At 35.9% G+C, this 21,410-nt stretch overlaps 1 pseudogene; it reads right to left on the reverse strand.

The window, feature by feature from the left end:
* Window positions 1-321: 321 nt before the first annotated feature.
* On the reverse strand, window positions 322-2,484 carry LOC103261040 (annotated as a pseudogene).
* Window positions 2,485-21,410: the final 18,926 nt, after the last annotated feature.

Below are 21,410 nucleotides of genomic sequence, written 5' to 3' on the forward strand. Positions count from 1 at the left end.
TCTATTTTTTTGTGTCTTAATTCCTTTCAGCAACTTTCCTTTAAAGTAAAAATTCAGTTTACTCACTTGTTTAAGATAGTACACAAGAGACAAAGTGTTTCACATTATAGACTTCACTTCCACCTCCTTGGAATGTTCACTTTTTTGGCTTATGGGAGAGACTAGACAGGAAAGCCAGGCAATGTTTAGGCAACTAAAAGAAGGTTGGGGTTATGCTAATGTCATCATCAAGGGAAGACCACAGAGAACTGTTAGTCACAAGTGGTTTTCTAGGCCTGTCAGGTGGAAGTACAGGGAGCACCGTTTCTGATCGCTCATGCTTCAGTCATCTCCCCCACTCAGCACAGCAGTGCTTTCTGGTAATCGCCTTTCGTGTCTTGCTGGATGTAAAAGTACAGAAATTTGCCATACTTCTTCTTGAATTCAGACTTAATTTTCAACATGTCCTCTTTACTATTGGAGATCATGATTCTAATCAGGACTTTGAGTCCCCTTGCCCTTCACGGAGTTGTACAGACAGTCAGTCAGCAAAATACAGGCTTGCTCTTAATGCACAGGACCAAGCTCAGAAAAGCATTTTCCTGGTCTCCTTTAACCCCCTTTATGATGCTCTACAGCATATCATGAGGGCTGTAGCTCTTGCACCTATCAAGTACTTTCTGGACGTGGCACACACTCCATTTGGTCATGATGCTGATCTACTTGGGAACATCAGTGTCTTTCCTCTTCTCTCCAACATCATAGAGATCCTGGGCATCTTGGTCAATCAACTCATAATCAATGACAGAGTCATCCTCTGCTTTTCCACCCTGTGCAAGGGCAACCATCAGCTTGCAAAGTCATCAGGGTGTTGGAAACAATGTACTTCTCCAGGTTAGTCTCGTACACTTCCTTATAGACTCTGTCACTTTCCTGCAGCTCCTGGTTGGTTCTTAAGCAGATGATCTCAATGAGGGAGTTCTCATCAGTTCAAGTGGCCAGCTAAGGCCGACTTCAGTGCTGATGCAAGTTCCTTTTTTGTTGGGAGCTGGCCATGGAGGCCTGCCTGAGCGTTTGGGGTCCAGGTAGGCTGTGGACCCTGAGACCACTAGGATGAATTCAGGAGCTGAAGGCCCATTGCCTCTTCCCTTCTTTGCTGTTTTGGCACGTTCCACTAGCAGGGACTTTGATGATCTAAGCATGAAGTTCTGAGAGTATGACAGGCATGGCTTACTTTAGGAGTCCATTGTTCCCGTTTCTCACAGACTGCGGTTTCGGCTTTAAACTTAACATAATTCAAACTCAGGTCACATTTGGGAGCTTTTAATACAGTACAAGCTTCTTTAAAGATTTAATAGTATATTTGTAGAATTAGTATATACATACAAAGTGCTGTTTCAACCTTAATAATACAGATAAATATTTACAGCTACTAGCACAAGCTTTGGGCTGGGCCACATTCCTAAAGGCCCAGCACAAGCTTTGGGCTGAGCCACATTACTTAGGAATTGGTTTGGGCTATAATTAAGAGTTTCTATAGTGTAGGTAGAATTAGCGTAAAACAGAGAGGAATTGGGATTTAGGTTGGTCATTAGGTGTTGCGTATGCATAGGTTTTAAAAGTTATTGATTATTAGAATATTATGATATTAGAATTGTACTGCTTTTGAGAAATATTAACCAAGCATGAGGAACAGTGAAATAGTTTTGGGATCCTCATTCCTCATGCTTGGGGAAACACCTGGTGGGTGGGGGATGCCCCCTCATCCACCTGGTTCTATGTTCATGTAAATGTCTTGTGATTTAATTGGGATTGCCCTTCCTCTTACTCCAGGAAGCACCTGGTGGGTGAGGGATGCCCCTCATTCACCTGGCTTTGTGTCCATGTAAAGGTTTTGTGATTTAATTGAAATTGTTCTTCCTCATGCCCGAGGAAACACCTGGTGGGTGGGGGGGTGCCCCTTCCGCACCTGGCTTGTGTTCACATGGAAGATTTGTAAGACTGCCTGTGTAAAATTTGGAATAAATACACACTGTAAACCTCCAATCAACGACTTCTGGTCAATCTGTTGAACAGATGTCCACTTTCTTTCTTTCTCTTTATATCTATCCCTCCTTCTTTCTTTCTTTTAATATCTATCCCTATAAAAACGCTGACACCATCACACCTTCCAAAGGACCCCCTAAATCTCTTTTTGGGGACTGGCCTCCCAAACTTTTTGGTTCTTCTCTGGTAAGCACAGGCAATATCCTGCCTCTGTGCATTGCTGTGGTTTGTCAAAATGTTGATGTTGGTGACCTCTTTCACACCTTTCGTCTTGATGGCTACTTCAATGTCCAAAGCATCCCACTCAGCGTCAAAGTTGGTGCAGACTTTGATGGATCCATAAGCACTTGGTGGTGTACAGTGATCACCCTCCAAGCTGAGCTTGCACAGAATTTAATGAACAGTAGACATTTTGAAGGAAGCTGGGCCAGGCCCTGAGAGCTGTGAGCATGCTCAGATGCTGAGTCCCTTTTAACAACATTTTGTAGTTTTCAGTGTACAAATCTTCTATCTCCTTAAGTTTATTTGTGAGTAAACTTTCTTCTTTTCAATGCTATTAAAAATGGAACTGGTTTATTACTTTTCAGATTGTTCATTGTTAGTGTATAGAAATGCAATTGATTTTTGAGTGTTGAATTTGTATCCTGAAACTTTACCAAATTCATTTGTTAGTTCTAACAGTTTTGTGCATGTGTGAAATTTTAGGGATTTATACACATAAGTTCATGTTGTCTGTGAAAAAAGATAATTTTACTTCTTTGTTATTTGAATACATTTTGTTTATTTATTTATTCTTTTCTTTTTCTTTTTGCGTAATTGGTCTGGCTAGACACTTCCAGTGTTATAGTTAATAGAAGTGGCAAAAATAGGTATCCTTGTCTTTTTCCTGATCTTAGAGGGAAAGTGTTCAGTCTTTCTCTATTGAGTATGATATTGGCTGGTGTTTTTTTAAATATGGCCTTTATTATTTTGAAGTAATTTTCTTCTATTTCTAGTTTGAGTATTTTTTGTGTCATAAAAAGTTTGTTAAATGCTTTTGCTGTACCAGCTGATATAATCATGCAGTTTTTTCCTTCATTCTGTTAATGTAGTGTATTAGTATGATTAATTTTTATGCTAAAGCATCCTGCATAAGTTTTTGATGTGTAGACTAACTGATCTTGAAGGGTGAGCCAGTACAATATTTACTATAATAAATAATTTTGACTACTTAAAAAAATCATTTCGATTTTGTATTTATCTTTTTCTTGCTTATAACTTCTTCCTTATGAGATTGTTTTTAAAGATTCTGGAAGTTCATATTCTCATTTGATATAATTTACGATATTTAAGAGAAGCATAAAATGAATTGGTTAAAAAAAGGCTAGAATGAACTATTTGGAGAAACTACTTATTACTTTAAAGAGAATTCTTGAGATGATTTCAAACTTGTGAAATAATGTAATTATGTAACACTTTAATAGATCTATTCAATTACAGTGATAGATATGCAATTTTCTCATTCTAGGAGATTTTTTTGGTCTTGATATTTTGGAATTTAACTTTCTCTTGAAAAGTGATAAAACTGGCATCGGTGTAGCAAATGATAGCCTTAGCAGTTTTACAAAGCAAAGGAAATGTGTGTTTAGAGCAGCACTGTCCAACAGAAATATAATGTTCTGCTCAGTATACAAATGCGTCTAGGACTATAGTTCAACTTTCTGCGATTACAATAGCAGATTTTTTGTACCTATGAAATTAAATTAGGTAATACTTGCATATATCTCAGCATAATATTTTCCCTGGAAGGAAGGAGAGGCTGAGGGTTGATAATAAATGAAATGGTTATCTCACTGGTTCAGTATTTGGGGATCTATTGATAGTCCTTAAAGTTCTTGGGTTGATTGTGTTATTCACAATGGTTGCCAGCTCCTGATTTTCTTTTCTTTTTTTTAAATCAGAAAGCTAGGCCTCTAGCAGTGTTCACTTAGTGCTCAATGTACTTGCCACTCATTTCCAATTTGTAATGTTTGACTTCAATTGAAACATTTACATTTAATTTTTAATAGTTGCATAAACATCCAAATGATGAAAGGTATGTAGTAGAAAGTTTTTTTCTTACCCCTGCCTTCTATATTCTCAGTTCCCAAATCTCTAGTGCATAACCATTGTTGCTTGTTTCTCCTTTATTCTACAAGCTAATAAAGCTTAAGCTTAAGGATGTTCCATGTGCTTAGATCCCCTTCAAGTTTCTGCCTGGAGTTCCAAGCAACATGTTCACACATAAATATATTTTTGAAAACTTTGCAAAAATATTTTTAGCCGTAATGTTAAGACCATTGTCTCTTTCCCACTTCAACTTTCTCTCCATTATAACTTTCTTCATTTGGGAAATGATTGAGTGGCTGCATACAATTTCGGGATCTAGCCAAGGGAAACTTGACTTAGGGATACATTTAATTGAGGTTTAGAAGGATATATTTATGTTGTTTATAGTCATTCTCATGTGTAGGTAAACTATTAGTAGCTGTTCTGATATAGGAATAGATTCCAAGAACATTCCTACTGCTCCTTATACTGAATCAGCCTTCCTCATGACACATATGTGAAAGGATTTTATTATTACATGGACATGTCATAATTTAGGCATCACAGGAGGAAGATTCATTGTGGAAGAAAAACAAAGTGTGAGATGTAGAGCATCAAAAAGAGTTTGGAAAAGTCTTCCAAATATTAAATATGTAAAAACTATAAATGGAAGATTGGTTCTCACTGACATCTGATTAGTACCAAAGTTCTCTCCTGTCATAAATATACTCAGTAACACAGTGCATACAATGATAAATGTACCATAGGTTTTCTCCTGATGTGTAAAATAAAATTAATCAAGAATATCTAACTTTGTAGAACACAAAAAAGTAGGAGTGCCACACAGAATGAATATGACTGTATAAGAAGTCACACGTTTTTATATATCCTGGTGTACTGGGTTATATCTTAACATAATTCACTCAGTTTACCTCGACACTGGTGCTTTCTGAGGAAATGGCATGCAAAATTGCTACTAATGTAGAAAATGATCAACCATGTTAGAGGAAAGACTGAATAATCTATTCTCTTCATATAAATAGCATTGTAAGTTATTCTCATGCAAAGAAATAATAAAAGAGTAAGCAGTCAAAAAGTTTCAAAACAGCCGGGCTTGGTGACTCAGCCTGTAATCCCGCGCCTTTGGGAGGCTGAGGTGAGTGGATTGCCTGAGCCCGCGGGTTCGAGACCCGCCTGGGCAGCGAGACCTCATCTCTACAATAAATCAAAAAATCAGCCGGGCGTGGTAGCGCATGTCTGTAATTCCGGCTACTCGGAAGGCTGAGGCGGAAGGATCGCCGGAGCCCAAAAGGTCGAGGCTGCGGTGGCTGGAAGCGGCCACTGCACTCCAGTCTGGGCGACAGAGTGAGACTCCAACTCAAAAAAAAAAAAAAAAAAGTTTCAAAAAGAGTATTATGGTGATGTGTCACAAATTATCTACTAAAGTATTGTCGTTCTTTTTGAGATTTTGTGCTGTTTGGGAAATGGTCTCATGTATGGCAATTATCTGATGAAATTCTCCATCTTTTCACTGTTTTTTAAAAATATATTTTTATCTGAATATAATTTGTGCCTGATAACTCTGATATCTAAAACATATACAGCTCTGTTTCTACGTCTTTTTTTTTTCTTTTGGTTTTGTCATTTGGTTCTATTGCTAAAAATGCCTACATTTTTTTATTTGAATGCCAGACATTGTGCATGAAAAATTCTAGAGAGGCTGGAGTTATTATCTTTTTCCAGAGAGGGCAAATCTTTAATTTGCAGATATCATCCTAGATTGGGACTGGAAAACTCTTTCTGTCAGGTGCCAGATTTTATGTATTTTGTCTTTGAAAACGTCTTGCTACACAGATTCTGCTAAATATTGGCATCAAACTACAAACAGAGCATATTCCTTGTTTGAAATACATTTATAAAATTATATTAGATTCTTAAAGATCAGAAAATAATCCACTGAAAATTAACATTTTAATGTAGATCTTCCTTCTCAGTTTAACTCTTGCCAGCACCAAAGATACACAAACAATTTTTATATTTTTTGCAATTATTGTTGTTAAATGATTTCATTACAGTATAAGTTCCACATATAGGTATTATTTACAAGGTAATTTTAAATTGAATTAATTAAGAAACATCATCAAGCCGGGCTCAGTGGCTCAGCCTGTAATCCCAGCGCTTTGGGAGGCTGATGTGAGTGGAATGCCTGAGTCCGCAGGTTTGAGACCCGCCTGGGCAACTTGACAAGACCTCATCTCTACAATAAAATAAAATAAAAAATTAAACAAAAAAGGAAACATCATCAAATCTGTAGTAAAGCTAGTTTTAAAAAAGGAAAAAATGCTCAAATTTATAACCTAAGCTTCCAACTTTAAAAATTAGGAAAAGAAGAAAAAAAAAACTAAACCCAGAGCAAGTATAAGAAGGAAATAATAAAAAAGTTAGAACAAAAATCACTAGCATAGAAACAATGAAATATAGATGAAATCCAAAGTTCAATAAAACTAACAAACACTTAGCTAGTCTGACCAAGAAAATAAGAAGGAAAATACAAATTACCAAAATCAGGGGGGATAAAAGGGATATCACTACTAATCATACTGAAATTTAAGGAATTATAAAGACTATTGTAGACAATCTTATGACAAGAGATTAAGCAAACATCAATGAAATGGGGGAAAAAAATCTCAGAAAGACACAAATTCCAAAAATTGATTCAGGAAAAAATAGAAAATTTGAATATACCTAAACCAAAAAGGAAATTCCATTTGTAATTAGAAATACGATATTCCTACAAAGAAAAGATCACATCCAAGTGGTTTCAATGATTAATTTTACTAAATATTTTAAAATAATATCAAATTTTCACAAACTCTTAGAAAATACAGATAGGGAAAACACCTCTAAACTAATTCTGTAATACCAGAATTACCTGATAAGAAAGCCTGATAGAAATGTCACAAGGAAAAAAGTAGTGAATATCATGAACATATATTTTAAAATTTACAAAATATTAGAAAATAAAATTCAGAAACAGAATTCAGATATATAAAAGGGATTATACACCTTGAATAAATGTGATGCATTTCAGGAATACAAGGTTAGTTCAACACTAGAAATTAATTAATGTAGTATATCATATTAATAGAACAGTAAAGAACAAAAGTCATGTGAATATTTCAATTGATGCAGAAAAATCATGAGAAAAAATTCAACATTCATTCATAAATTAAAAATCTCAACAAACTAGGAATAGAAGGAAATTTCCTCAATCTAATAAAGGAGATCTGTGATAAACATGTAGTCAAAATTGTACTAAATAATGAAAGACTAAAAACTTTCCTTCTAAAATTAGTCAGAAAACCAGAATGTTTATTCTTATTACCTTTGTTCAATAATGTATTGGAGGCTCTAGTTAGTGCAATAAGTTAAAAACAACAACAAAAACTGTATCCAATCCAGATCAAAAAGAAGCAAAATTATGTCTACTTATATTTATTTCTATATGTACAAAATCCTTAAAAATCCATAAAACCATAACAGAATAAACTATTTTAGCTAATTCAAAGGATACAAGGTCACAATATAAAAATCAATTGTGTATCTATGTAGTAGCAATAAAAAATCTGAAAATGAAATGAAGAAAAGATTTTAAAATAACACCATAAGTAATAAAATACTTAGAAATATATTTAACAACAACAACAACAACAAAGATGTGTGTACTAAAAAGTTAAAAACATTTTTGGAAAAAATTAATGCTCTAAATAAATGAAGAGATGTGATATTTATGGACTGGAAGATTCAAAACAGTTGACCCTCCATGTCCATGGGTTCCTCATTCATGGATTCAATCAAACACAAATGGAAAATATTCAGAAAAATAAAAATAACAATACAACAGTAAAAATAATAGAAATAAAGACAATGCAGTATGACAAATAATTACATAACATTTACATTTATTATTTATTATAAGTAATCTAGAGATGATATAAGGGATGGGAAGGTGTTATATGCAAATAGTAGATTTGCATATATATGCAAATAGTATGCCATTTTATGTAAGGTACTTGAACATCCATGAATTTTGGTATTAGGACAAGGGGGCTGGAAAGGTAGGGGTTTAGGTAATGGGGAGGTAAGGGGAATGTTGTTTTAGAACCAATTCCTCACGAATATCAAGGAATGACTGTACTGTCAAGATAGTCTTCTCTCAAAATTGGTATATAGATTCCTCACAATCCCTGTTAAAATCCTAGCATGTTATTTTGTATAAATTGGCAGGCTGATCATGAAATTAATATGGCAATATAAAATATAATCTAGGATAACCAAGGCAATTTTGATTAAGAACAAAGTTGGAGGGTTTATACTACCTGATTTCATGACTTTTTGTAAAAATACAAAAAGTAATTGAGATAGCACAGTAGTGACATAAGGTTAAAGTGCATAGATCGGGGATTGGCAAACTTTTTATAAAGGGTCATATAGTAAATATTTGAGACTGTGGTCTCTGCTGCGGTTTCTCAACTGTGCCGTTATAGTGCAAAAGTAGCCTAAACAACATGTAGACACATGGGAATGGCTGTGTTTAATAAAATGTTATTTATTAAAAAAAAAAAAAGGTTGTAGGCCAGATTTAGCTCACAGAACATAGTTTCTGATCCCTGTTATAGGTCAATGAAATAAAATTGAGAGTCCATAAGTAAACTCTTACATTTATGATAATTTGATATGTAACAAAGATGTTAAGATAAAGGATAGTTTTTCCAACAAGTAGTGATGAGGTCATTGAATATCCATTTGCAGACAAAAAGGAATAAGTAAATAAATTATAGAAACAGGCATACAAATAAATATGGAATCTTACCTCACACTATACTAAAACTTCAGCTCAAAAGGAATCATAGTCTTACAAGAATTAAAATGATAAAATCTTTATAAAACTCATAGAGATAGATCTTCTTAGGTTAGCAAAGAATTAGACCTGACACCAATATCACAATCCATAAAAGAAAAAATGGATAAATAAGACTTCATTAAAATTAAAACCTATACCTCAAAAAACAACACTAATAGAATGAAAACATAGAGAAATTAACGGATCGAGAAATATTTACAAATAATATATTAATAAAGGACACATATCTAGAGTCTATAAAGATCTCTTATGAATCAAAAACAAGAAGACAAGCAACCCAATTAAAAATGGACTAAAGCTTGAATAGATATTCTACCAAAGAAGACATTTGAATGGCTGATAACACATGAAAAAGTACTGTAATAATTAGTCATTGGGGAAATGAAAATTAAAGATACAGTAAGATGCCACTATATAACTACTAAGAATGGCTATAACAAAAAAACAAAAAATATGAAACGTCTGCGAGGATGTGAATAGACTAGAACTCTCATACATTACTGGTAGGAATATAAAATGATACAATCACTTTGGAAATGTGCTTGGTAACTTCTTTAAAAGTCAGGTATAAATTTATCATGTAATCCTTCTATTTTACTCCTAGGAATCAAGCCAAGAGAAATAAAAACATAAATTCACACCAAGACTTATACATGAGTGCTCATATCAACATTATGTTATAAACTAAAAGCAACCCAATTATCAATCGATAGAAAAATAGATAAACAAATTGAAGTACACCTATACAAATAGAATAGCATTCAGCATTAAAAAGGAGTAAAATACTGGCGTAGTATACAGCATGGGCACACCTCAAATGCAGTATTGCATCTACTTATATAGAATGTCCACAAACAGGCAAGTTTATTCATTATTCTATTTTTTTAATTTTAATTTTTTTTATTTTAGATTCAGGAGGTACATATGCACATTATTACATGGACATATTTGTGTAGTATTGGGGATTGGGTCTCAGGTGACCTGTTTCCCAGATAGTGAACATTGTGCACCATAGGTAGTTTCTGAACCCTACCTCCCTCCTCCCTCCGTATTGATGTCCCCAGTGTCTATTATTTCCATTTTCTTGACTGTTTAGCTCCCAAATAGGAGTGAGAACATGTGGAGTTTGGTTTTCTGTTTCTGAGTCAATTTACTTAGAATGATGATCTCCAGTTCCATCCATGTTGCTGCAAATGACATGATTTCATTCTTTTTTATGGTTGTGTATCATTCCATGGTGTCTATATACCACATGTTCATTATCCCCTGACTGGTTGCACATCTTTGCAATTGTGAATTGTGCTGCAATAAACATGTAGGTACAGGTGTCTATTTTATATAATGACCTCTGTTCCTTAGGGTAGAAACCTAGTAGTGAGGTTGCTGTATCAGATGGTAGATCTAACTTTAGTTCTTTGACTAATCTCCATAGTGCTTTCCATACAGGTTGTACTAATTTACACTCCTACCAACAGTGAACAAATGTTCCCTTTTCTCCATATCCACACCAGCACATTGTTTTTTGATTTTTTTAATAGTGGCTATTCTGACTGGTGTAAGGTGGTATCTCATTGTAGTTTTAATTTGAATTTGCCTAATTATGAGTGATGATGAATATTTTTTCATGTTTGTTGGCCATTTGTATATTTCTTTTGAGAGATATCTGTTCATGTTATTTGCCCACTTCTTAATGGGGTCATTTGCTTTTTTTCTTGCTGATTTGTTTGAGTTATTTGTAGATTCTGGATATTAGTCCTTTGTCAGATGTATCTTCTACCATTCTGTGGATTGCCTATTTGCTTTGTTGATTATTTCTTTTGCTATTCAGAAGCTTTTTAGTTTAATTCGGTCCCACTTGTTTATTTTTGCTTTTGTTGCATTTGCTTTTAAGGTTTTAGCCATAAACTCTTTGCCTAGGCTAATGTGCAAGAGAGGTTTTTCTTAGGTTTTCTTCTAGGATTTTTATGTCTTCAGGTCTGACATTTAAGTCTTTAATTTATCTTGAGTTAATTTTTGTATATGGTGACAGATAGCGATCAGGTTTCATTTTTATGCCTTTAGCTATCCAATATTCTCAGCACTATTTGTTGAATAGGATGTCCTTTCCCCAATGTACATTTTTGTTTGCTTTGTCAAGTATTTTCTTTGTAAGTATTTGGGTTTATTTCTGGATTGTCTATTCTGTTCCATTGGTCTATGTGTCTACTTTTGTACCAGTACCATGCTGTTTCGGTTACTACAGCCTTGTAGTATAATTTGAAGCCAGGTAATGTGATATCTCCAGTTTTGTCCTTTTTGCTTAGAATTGCTTTGGCTATTCTGGTTCTTTTTTGGTTCCATATGAATTTTAGGATTGTTTTATCTAATTCTGTGAAAAATGATGTTGGTAGTTTGATAGGGATCACATTGAATCTGTAGATTACTTTGGCTAATAGGGTCATTTTAACAATAATGATTCTTCCAATTTATGAGCATAGAATGTTTTTCAATTTATGTCCTCTACAATTTCTTTCATCAGAGTTTTGCAGTTCTTGTAGAGATCTTTCACGTCCTTGTTTAAATATATTTCCAGGTATTTTAGTTTTTTGACTGCTATTGTAAATGGAATTGAGTTCTTGATATGATTCTCAGCCTGGTCACTATTAGTGAATTGATTTGTGTGTGTTGATTTTGTATCCTGAAACTTTACCACAATTCACTGATCAGCTTCAAAAGTCTTTTGGAAGAGTCTTTAGCATTCTCTCGGTATAAGACTATATCATCAGCATACAGAGATAGTTGAATTTCTTCTTTTTCCAATTTGGATACAGTATAGTTCTGTTTCTTGCTTGATTGCTCTAGCTAGGACTTTCAGTAATATGTTGAATAAGAGCAATGAAAGTGGACATCCTTGCCTTGTTCTAGTTCTGAGGGGGAATGCATTCAACTGTATTCAGGATGACATTGGCTGTGGGTTTGTCATATATAGTTTTTATTGAGGAATGTTCCCTTTATGCCTATTTTGTTGAGGGCTTTTGTCATGAAAGGATTCTGAATTTTGTCAAATGCTTTTTGTGCATCTATTGAAATGATCATATGATTTTTGTTTTTAATTCTGTTTATGTAGTGGATCATCATATTTAATGATTTGCATATGTTGAACCACCCTTGCATCCCTGGGATAAAATCCACTTAATTTTGATGTATTATTTATGTGCTGTTGAATTCAGTTTGCTAATATTTTGTTGATTTCCATGTCAATGTTCATAAGGGATATATCTCTGTCATTTTCTTTTTTGTTGTTGTTGTATCTTTTCCTGGCTTTGGTATCAGAGTGATACTAACTTTGTAGAATGAATTAGGGAGAATTCCCTCCTCTTCAGTCTTGTGGAATAGCTTCAGTAAAATTGGCACCAATTCTTCTTTGAAGGTCTGGTAGAATTCGGCTGTGAGTCCATCAGGTCCTGGACTTTTTTTGTTGTTGAGATAATTGTGATTACTGTTTCAATCTCACTACTTGTCATTGATCTGTTCAGGGTTTCTATTTCTTCCTGATTCAAGGTTGGAGGGTTTTATCCATTTTTTCTAGATTGTCTAATTTGTTGCATAGAGGTGCTCATAATAGTCTTGGATGATCGTTTGAATTTCTGTTGTATCAGTCTAATGTCCCCATTTTCATTTTTGATTGAGCAAATTTGAATCTTCTCTCTTAGTTTCTTTTTTTAATTTTTAAATTTATTTTATTTTAAAGATGTGGGGTGCAATTCAGGATTAGGTACACAAGTGGTTGTCATACAGGTAAAGTTTGAGCCTCCCTTTGGTTTCCACTTTACTTGGTTTGCAATCAGGTACCCTTATTAATGTTGTGTGCGCTCCCCTCCCCCAGCAGTTTCTGGCTACTGCCAACCCTTTCTTATAGTATTATGGTAAATGTTCAGGGTCCATTTATGAGTGAGAACATATAGTGCTTAGTTCGTTGTTTCTGTGATAAATCACTGGGTATTATAGACTCTAAATCCATCCAAGTTGCTGTGAAGTCCCTAATTTTGTTCTTTTTGTCTGCATAATAGTCCATCATGTATATGTACTGCTTTTTAAAAAAATTTTTTATCCAGTACAATTTTGATGGGCAGCGTGGTTGGTTTCATGTTTTTGCTATTGCTATTGTGCTGCAATAAACAGGCATGTGCAGGTTTTTTTTTTTTTTTTTTTTGAGTTGGGGTCTCACTCCATCACCCAGGCTGGAGTGCAGTGGCACATTCACGGTCACCCCAGTATCTACCTGCTGGGCTCCGGTGATCCTCCTGCTTCAGTCTTCCAAGTAGCCAGAACTACAGGCATGCGCTACCAAACCCAACTAATTTTTGATTTATTATAGAGACAAGTTCTCGCCAAGTTGCCCAGGCTGGTCTCAAATTTGTAGGCTCAGACATTCCATTCACCTCGGCCTCCCACAGTGCTGAGATTACAGGTTGAGCCACTGAGTTTGACTGTGAAGGTATCTTTATTGTAGAGTTATTTAAGTTCCTCCAGGTATATTCTCAATTGTATGGAAGGTAAATTTCTAGTTCTTTTAGGAATGACTACACTGTTTTCCACCATCTTTTAGGTTCTTAATCTAGGTAGTAGTCTATCAATTTTGTTTATCTTTTCAAATAACTAACTTTTTGTTTCATCAGTCCTTTGTATTTTTCATTTTCAATTTCATTTATTTCTGCACTGATCTTTTTTTTTTTTTCCATTACCCTTGGGTTTGGTTTGTTTGTGTTTTTTGAGTTTCTTCAGGTGTGATGTTAGGTTTTTTTTTAAATGACCTTCCAGTCTTATTAATAAGGATCTTAAGTGCTGTAAGTTTCCATCTGAGCCCAGCGTTGGCTGTGTCTCAGAGCTTTTGATAACTTGATTTATTGTTGTCATTTATTTGAGGGGTTTTTACATATCCATCATTATTTTATTGTTGTCTCAAGGAGCATCCAGGAGCAGACTGTTTACCTTCCATGTTCTTGTTTGGTTTTGCAAATTCTTCTGGGAGTTACTTTCTAGTTCTGTTCCACTGTGATCTCAGAAGGTGCTTGATATGATTTCACTTTTTTTGAATTTATTGAGACTTGATTTGTGGACTATCATATAGTCTATTTTAGAGAATGTTGCATGGGCTGGTGAAAAAAATGTATATTCTGTAGTTTTGGGATGGAATGTTCTGTAGATGTCTGTTAGTTCCATTTGCTCAAGAGTCTGCTTATCTCTAATATTTCTTTGCTGATTTGCTGAATAGTCAGTGGAATGTTGAAGTCTCCCACTATTATTATATTGCTGTCTATCTCTTTTTTGGGGGGGGTGGCTAGTAGAATTTGTTTTATAAAGCTGGAGACTCTAGTGTTAGGCACATATAGATTTAAAATTGCTATGTTTTCTTGTTGGGTTAGTTTCTTTATCATTATGTAATAGCCAGCTTTGTCTTTTTATACTGTTGCTAGTTTAAAGTCTGTTTTATCTGATACGAGAATTGCTGCTCATTTTTGGTTTCCATTTGCATGGAATATTTTTTTCCACCCCTTTATCTCAAGGGAAGTCAATATTTATTTTTTTTGTTTTTTATAATCCATTCTGCCAATCTGTGTCTTTTTAGTGGGGCATTGAAACCATTTATATTTGATTAATAATGGTATATATTTGATTAATAATGGTATATAAGTTACCATTCATACTGGTTGTTATCTGGTTTCTTTATTTAATTATTTTCTTTATTGTGTTGATGTTCTATAAAGCCTGTGTACTTTATGGTTTTCAGCGTTTTTCTACTACTGACCTTTTGTTTCAGTATTTAGAACTCTTTTGAGTATTTCTTGTTCAGCTGGCCTAGTGGTGACAAATTTCCTCAGTGTTTGCTTATGAGGGAAAAATTTAATTTCTCCTTCATTTATGAAACTTAGTTTTGTTGGATACAAAATTTGTGGCTGATGGTTATTCTGCTTGAGGAGTTTGAAGATGGACTCCAATTGCTTCTGGCTTATAGGGTTTCTTCTGAGAAGTCTGCTGTTTGTCTGATAGGTTTACTTTTATAAGTAAAAATATGGAATGTTTCATGAATTTGTGTGTCAGTTTTGCACAGGGGTCATGCTAATCTTCTCTGTATCTTCCAGTTTTAGTATATGTGCTGCTGAAGAGATTACTAAAGTTTCTTCTTGATATAAAAATACAGATTAAACTTCACAATGATGGGAAGAACTTCAGCATAAATATTAGAATAGCTGCAATTCTCATTCTTAAAATAGTTGTAGAAGGAAAGTAAATTTAGACAGCTGATAAAGTAGCTGGCAAAGGGACAGGAAAAAGAAACAAGTATCGCTTTATTTTAATGTACCAGGCCCAAGTTAGCCATACATATCACTTCTACAAAATCTTTTATGAAAAAATTCACTCCAGGTATAAAATGTAATAGGCATTTTTAAAAACTCTAAATACCCAACTAAATTTGTTCCCTAACTTTTGGTAGAGGGAGCTAGCTTGACTGATCAGTGCCCATTAGCAAATTTCTTCTCATCCCCAAGTTCAATGGTGTCCATGTTGGTAGCCTGAAATGAATCATTGTTGGAGTATTTATACCACAGAAATTGGAAATGCTTACAAGTCCACTATTTTTTCCCCCTGGAGAGTAGTTAAATAACTACTAGCATACCTCTGCCTCATTTGCAAGAGCTTTTAAACCATGACTGCATTACACACCCAGAAACAAATTTTTCCCTTTTTATATGTAATATGTGCTCCCCAAATGGAGAAATTTGCTTTTTTCCTTTGATGATCATTTTTTCTCCTAACTTGTCACTACCACCATCATTAGCAACAACAAAATAAAGGTAGCCAAGTGGCAATTTTGTGGCTTAAAAAAATTAGCTGTAAAAATATTGGCATGAGTAATTTGATGGAGGGGTTAATAATAAATTAATGGTCACAGTGGTTTTGTGCCAGGGCTACATGAAAATATTTTGGCAAGAAAGCTCCCATTGGCATTAGTGAAGTTGGCTGGCAGAGGACAAATTAGAGTCCTCCATTGGGGTGAGGCCCAGGGCAGAAAATGTTTCAAATGTTTCAAATATTTCAATGTCCTGATTGCCTAGGGGGTAAGGAATTTTTTTTCTTGAATATTACCAAAAATTACTGTCAGGGTAGACAAATATTGTAGAGTAATTTGTTAGGCCACTCTTAGCAGCATCCCAAATGGCAGCAGTCATTCTTGATATTAGGTGCCATTGAATAATTGTGGCAAGGATAAAAATATGAAGGAGTGCAGAGGAGCTCTACTTGTCCCCACTAAGATGAGAGTGAGGTTAAGCACAAGGATTTGATCTGCTTCTGGTATGCAATTCTATTTTATCTTCAATCAGATTATTCTTGACTAGAAGTTCAACTTTTTCAGGTTTGAAGTCTGAACAAAGTCTCCAACACCAACCACTGGGGAGTGGAGAATCTATTCAGTAAATGGTGCTGGAAAAACTGACTGACCACACGCAGAAGAATGAAACAAGACCTCTACCTATCACCATACAAAAAAATCAACTCTAAATGGATCAAAGACCTAAATGTAAAACCTCAAACTATAAGACTCCTAGAAAATGCAGGAGACACCCTTATGGAAACTGGAATAGGCAACCAGTTCCTGATCAAAACTCCAAATGCCCATGCCATAAGAGATAAGATAGACAATTGGGATCTCATTAGACTGAAATCTTCTGCAAAGCTATCAAGAGAGTGGGGAGATGGCACACAGAATGGGAAAAAATATTTTCTAACTACATATTTGACAAAGGCCTAATATCCAGGATCTACAAGGAACTCAAACATGCTGAATGGAAAAAAACAAACAGCCCTATAAAAAAGTGGGCAAAAGACATGAATAGACATTTCTCAAAAGATATGTACAGACAACCGACAGACACATGAAAAAATGCTCAGCCTCACTAATCATCAGAGAAATGCAAATCAAAACCACATTGAGATACCACCTAATTCCAGTCAGGATGGCTATCATTAATAAAACAAAAAACAGCAGATGCTGGCGAGGATGCAGAGATAAGGGAACACTTCTACGCTGTTGGTGGGAGTGCAAACTAGTTCAATGTCAACGGAAAACTGTGGCAATTTGTAAAAGAGCTAGAAATTGACCTTCTGTAAGACCCAGCAATCCTTCTTCTGGGAATATGCTCAAGGAACTCAAATCATTCTACAAAAAAGATGACTGTGCATGCACATTTATTGTAGCACAATTCCCAGTAGCAAAAACATGGAACCAACCACACTGCCCATCAAAATGGACTAGATAAAAGAAATGTGGTACATATACACAATAGAATACCATGCAGCCATAAAGAAAGACAAAATTATGCACTTTGCGGTAACTTAGATGGATTTAAAGTATATCATACTCAGTGATCTATCACTGAAGCAAAGTACTAAATACCATAAGGTTTCACTCATAAGTGGACCCTGAACACCTATCATAATACTACAAGAAAGGGTTTGGTAGTGGCAGTAGTGGGACACTGCCAAGAGGTGGTGGACAGACTATCAATAAGTGTGCGTAATCCCACTCAGGGCAAAGTGAGGTCCAGTGGGAGTCCAAACTTCACTTGTACATAAACCACTTATGTACCCAACCCTGACTTGTACCTCATATCTTTTAAATAAAAAAAGAAAAAAAATTTGAAGAGATATCTTCCATAATGATGTATGCACTATGTTCACTGTGGCAGAAAACCCTTCATACCTATATCATACCTCCTGTGTCTACCAAAAGACTTTATCACTCTTGGTAGAATTAATCAAATAAATAAAATTACTTCTTTAAGAGATGATATCATATCTTGTTTTTAACATTAAAAATCACAAGTAAATTATTAGTTAACATCGTGACATTGTACATATTTGGAATCCCAGCATTGGCTGTTGTCTTACCCTATTTGGGTTGCTATAAAGGAAAACCTGAGACTGGATAAGTTATAAAGAAAAGTAGTGTATTTGGCTCATGGTTCTGCAGATTGTACAAGAAGTATGTCACTAGAATCTGCTTCTGTTGAGGGCTTCATGCTTCTTCCTCTCATGATGGAAGATGCAGAGATCACATGATAATAGAAGAACCAAGAGAGAGAAGGAAGTTGGTTTTCAAAAACTAGCTCTTGTGAGAACTAATAAAGGAAGAACTCACTATTTATTGTAAGGACTGCACCAAGCCATTCATGAGAGACCACCCCCATGACCAAAACACCTTCCATTAGACCCACCTCCAAGATTGAAGATCAACTTCTAACATGAGGTTTGAAGGAGTCAAATATTCAAGCCATAGCATTCCATCCCAGGCCCCCTAAAACTCATGTTTTCTCACACTACAAAATACAATTATTCCATTCCAATAGTCTCCAAAAGTCAGCTTGTTCCAGCATTAAGTCAAAAGTTCCAAATTTTCATCTGAGACTCAAGGCAAGTTCCTTACAGCTGTGTGCCTGTAAAACAAAACAAAACAAAACAAAAACAGGGTTATTTATTTTTAAGGTACAATGTTTGTACAGGCATTGGGTAAACATTCCCATTCCAAAGGGAGAAATCAGCCAAAAGAAAGAAGTAATCCCATGCAAGTACGAAACTCAGAAATTGGTCAAAAGAAACAGCCTTTATGCAAGTCCAAAACTCAACAGGGCAGACAAATCTTAAAGCTCCAAAATGATCTCCCTTGACTCCATGTTCCACATCCTGGATATACTGGTATGAGGGGTGAACTCTCAAGGTTTTGGTCATCCTAGTCTCCATGGTTTTGCTGGGTGTCATGCACATAGCTGCTCTCATGAGTTGGAATTCAATGCCTGCAGCTTTTTCAGATCAAGATCACATTCTGCTGGTGGCCCTATAATTTTGGGGTCCCCATGATGGCTTTGCTCCCACAGGATTTACTAAGAAGTGTGCTAATTAGGACTCTCTTCAGGGACTCCAACCCCTTATTTTTGATTAGCCTTGCCTCGGTAGAGTCTTTCTGTATGGGCTCTACTCCTGTAGCAGGCTTCTGCCTGGGTACCCAGATTTTCTGACACATCATCTGATATCCTGGTGGATGCTGCCATGCTTCCATCACTCTTCTATGCTGATGCTTGCAGACTTAACACAAGACTTAACATGTAGAAACTGCCAAGGCTTACAGCGTGTGCCCCTTGGAGTAGCAGCCCAAGCAGTACTTGGGGCTGTTTGAGCTGAGACTGAAGCATTTTGAGGTGGTACAGGACAATATCCCTACTCTCCCCTCCTCAAAACCATTCTGTTCCCCTAGACCTCTGGGCCTATGATGAAAGTTGCTGCCTCAAAGATTTCTGAAATGCCTTTTGGGCCTTTTTCTTATTGTCTTGACTATAGCACCTAGCTTCCTTTTATTCTTGCTAATCTCTTCAGCAAGTGGCTGTTCCACAGAACCCTTGGAATCCTCTCCTTAAAATGCTCCTTCCTTCTCTACCACAAGGCCAGGATGAGAATCTTCCAAATTTTTATGCTTTGCTTTCCTTTTAATAACAAATCCCATCTTTATATCATTCCTTTGCTGCTGTATCTGATTATAAACTTTTAAAAGCAGATGCACTGTTTGAATGATTTATTGCGTAGAAATTTCTTCTTCCAGATAACCTAGGTCATCACTCTTAAGTTTGGCCCTCTACAAAGTCCTAGGGCATGAATACAGCCAAGTTATTTGCTAAGGATGACCCAACATAATATAACATACACCCATAACATGGGTGACCTCTGTTCCAGTTTCCAATAAGTTCCTAGTTTCCATCTGAGACCTCGTCAGACTGGCCTTCTCTGTCCATATTTCTATCAGCATTTTTGTCATAACCAATTAACAAATCTCTAAGAAGTTCCAAAGTTTCTCTTGTCTTTTTCTCTTCTTCTGAGCCCTCCAAACTCTTCCAATCTCTGTTTATTACCCAGTTCCAAAACTGCTTCCACATTTTCAGATATCTTTACAGCAACACCTCACTCTTGGTACCAAACCCTGTATTAGTCAAGGTTCTCCAAAGAAACAGAACTAACTGGACACACACACACACACACACACACACACACACACACACACACACACACACTAGGGAGAATAGGCTCACATTTCTACAAAGGCAAAGTCCATGATAGGCCATCTGCAAGTTGGAGAATGAGAGAATCCAGTAGTGTGGTTCCCAGGAAAGGCAGTAGTGTGGCTCAAGTGAGAGAGAGAGAGAGAGAGAGAGAGAGAGAGAGAGAGAGAGAGAGATCGAGATCAGTATTCTCAGGAAACACCTTCATAGACATACTCAGAAATAATGCTTCACCAATCATCTAGGCATCTTTCAATCCAGTCGAGTTAACATCTGATATTAACTATTATAGCCTTAAAGATTATACTGAGCCAGGCTTGGTGGCTCAGCCTGTAATTCCGCGCTTTGGGAGGCTGAGGTGAGTGAAGTGCCTGAGCCCGCATGTTCGAGACCTACCTGGGCAACTTGGGGAGACCTCATCTCCACAATAAATCAAAAATTAGCTCGGCGTGGTAGCGAGTGCCTGTAGTTCCAGCTACTTGGAAGGCAGAGGCGGAAGGATCGCCGGAGCCCAGCAGGTTAAGGCTGTGGTGGCCGGGAGCAGCCACTCCACTCCATTCTGGGCAACAAAGTGAGACTCCAACTCAAAAAAAAAAAAAATTATACTGCATATTTTGGTCTTCTAGCTCTAAGATTCTTTCTTCTGGTTGGTTATTTCTACTTCTCATGCTTGTCAGTTTATTATTTATTTCTTGCATGGAGTTCTTTTTTTTCTGTTATTTCTAAGTATGCTTTCTTGAGTCTGTCTAGCTCCGCTGAAATTTCATTTAGTTTTAGCCCTTGCATTTCTTGATTTTTATTCATTCTATTCAGTGATTTTCTGATTTCTGTAAGTACCTTCTGGGTACTGTTGTTCTGGGAGATAGCCATTTTGGGCTTCACTTTGGTGCCCACTTCACCTGGTTTGAGATCAAGTACCCTTGTTGATGAAGTGTGTTCCCTCACTCCCTCCCTGGCAGTTTCCCACTACTGCCAATCCCTTTGTTATAATATTATCATAATTGTTCAGGGTCCTCTTATGAGTAACAATGTGGTACTCAGTTCTTTGTTTCCATGATAAATTACTTAGTATTACAGACTCCAAATCCATCCAAGTTGCTGCAAAGTTCATAATTTTGTCCTTCTTTATGGCTGTGTAAGATTCCATTGTGTATATGTACCACATTTTAAAAATCCAGTCTATTTTCAATGTGCAGCACAATTGGTTCTACATTTTTGCTATTGTGAATAGTGCTGAGATAGCCATTGTTTGTGCCCCAGTAGCTGTTCTTTCTAGCATTGACTCTTTGCTGGAACTCTGATGGTTG

This window comes from Carlito syrichta, unplaced genomic scaffold (genome assembly GCF_000164805.1).
Source record: "Carlito syrichta isolate Samal-C Ts95f unplaced genomic scaffold, Tarsius_syrichta-2.0.1 Scaffold303572, whole genome shotgun sequence".
NCBI lineage: Eukaryota > Metazoa > Chordata > Mammalia > Primates > Tarsiidae > Carlito > Carlito syrichta.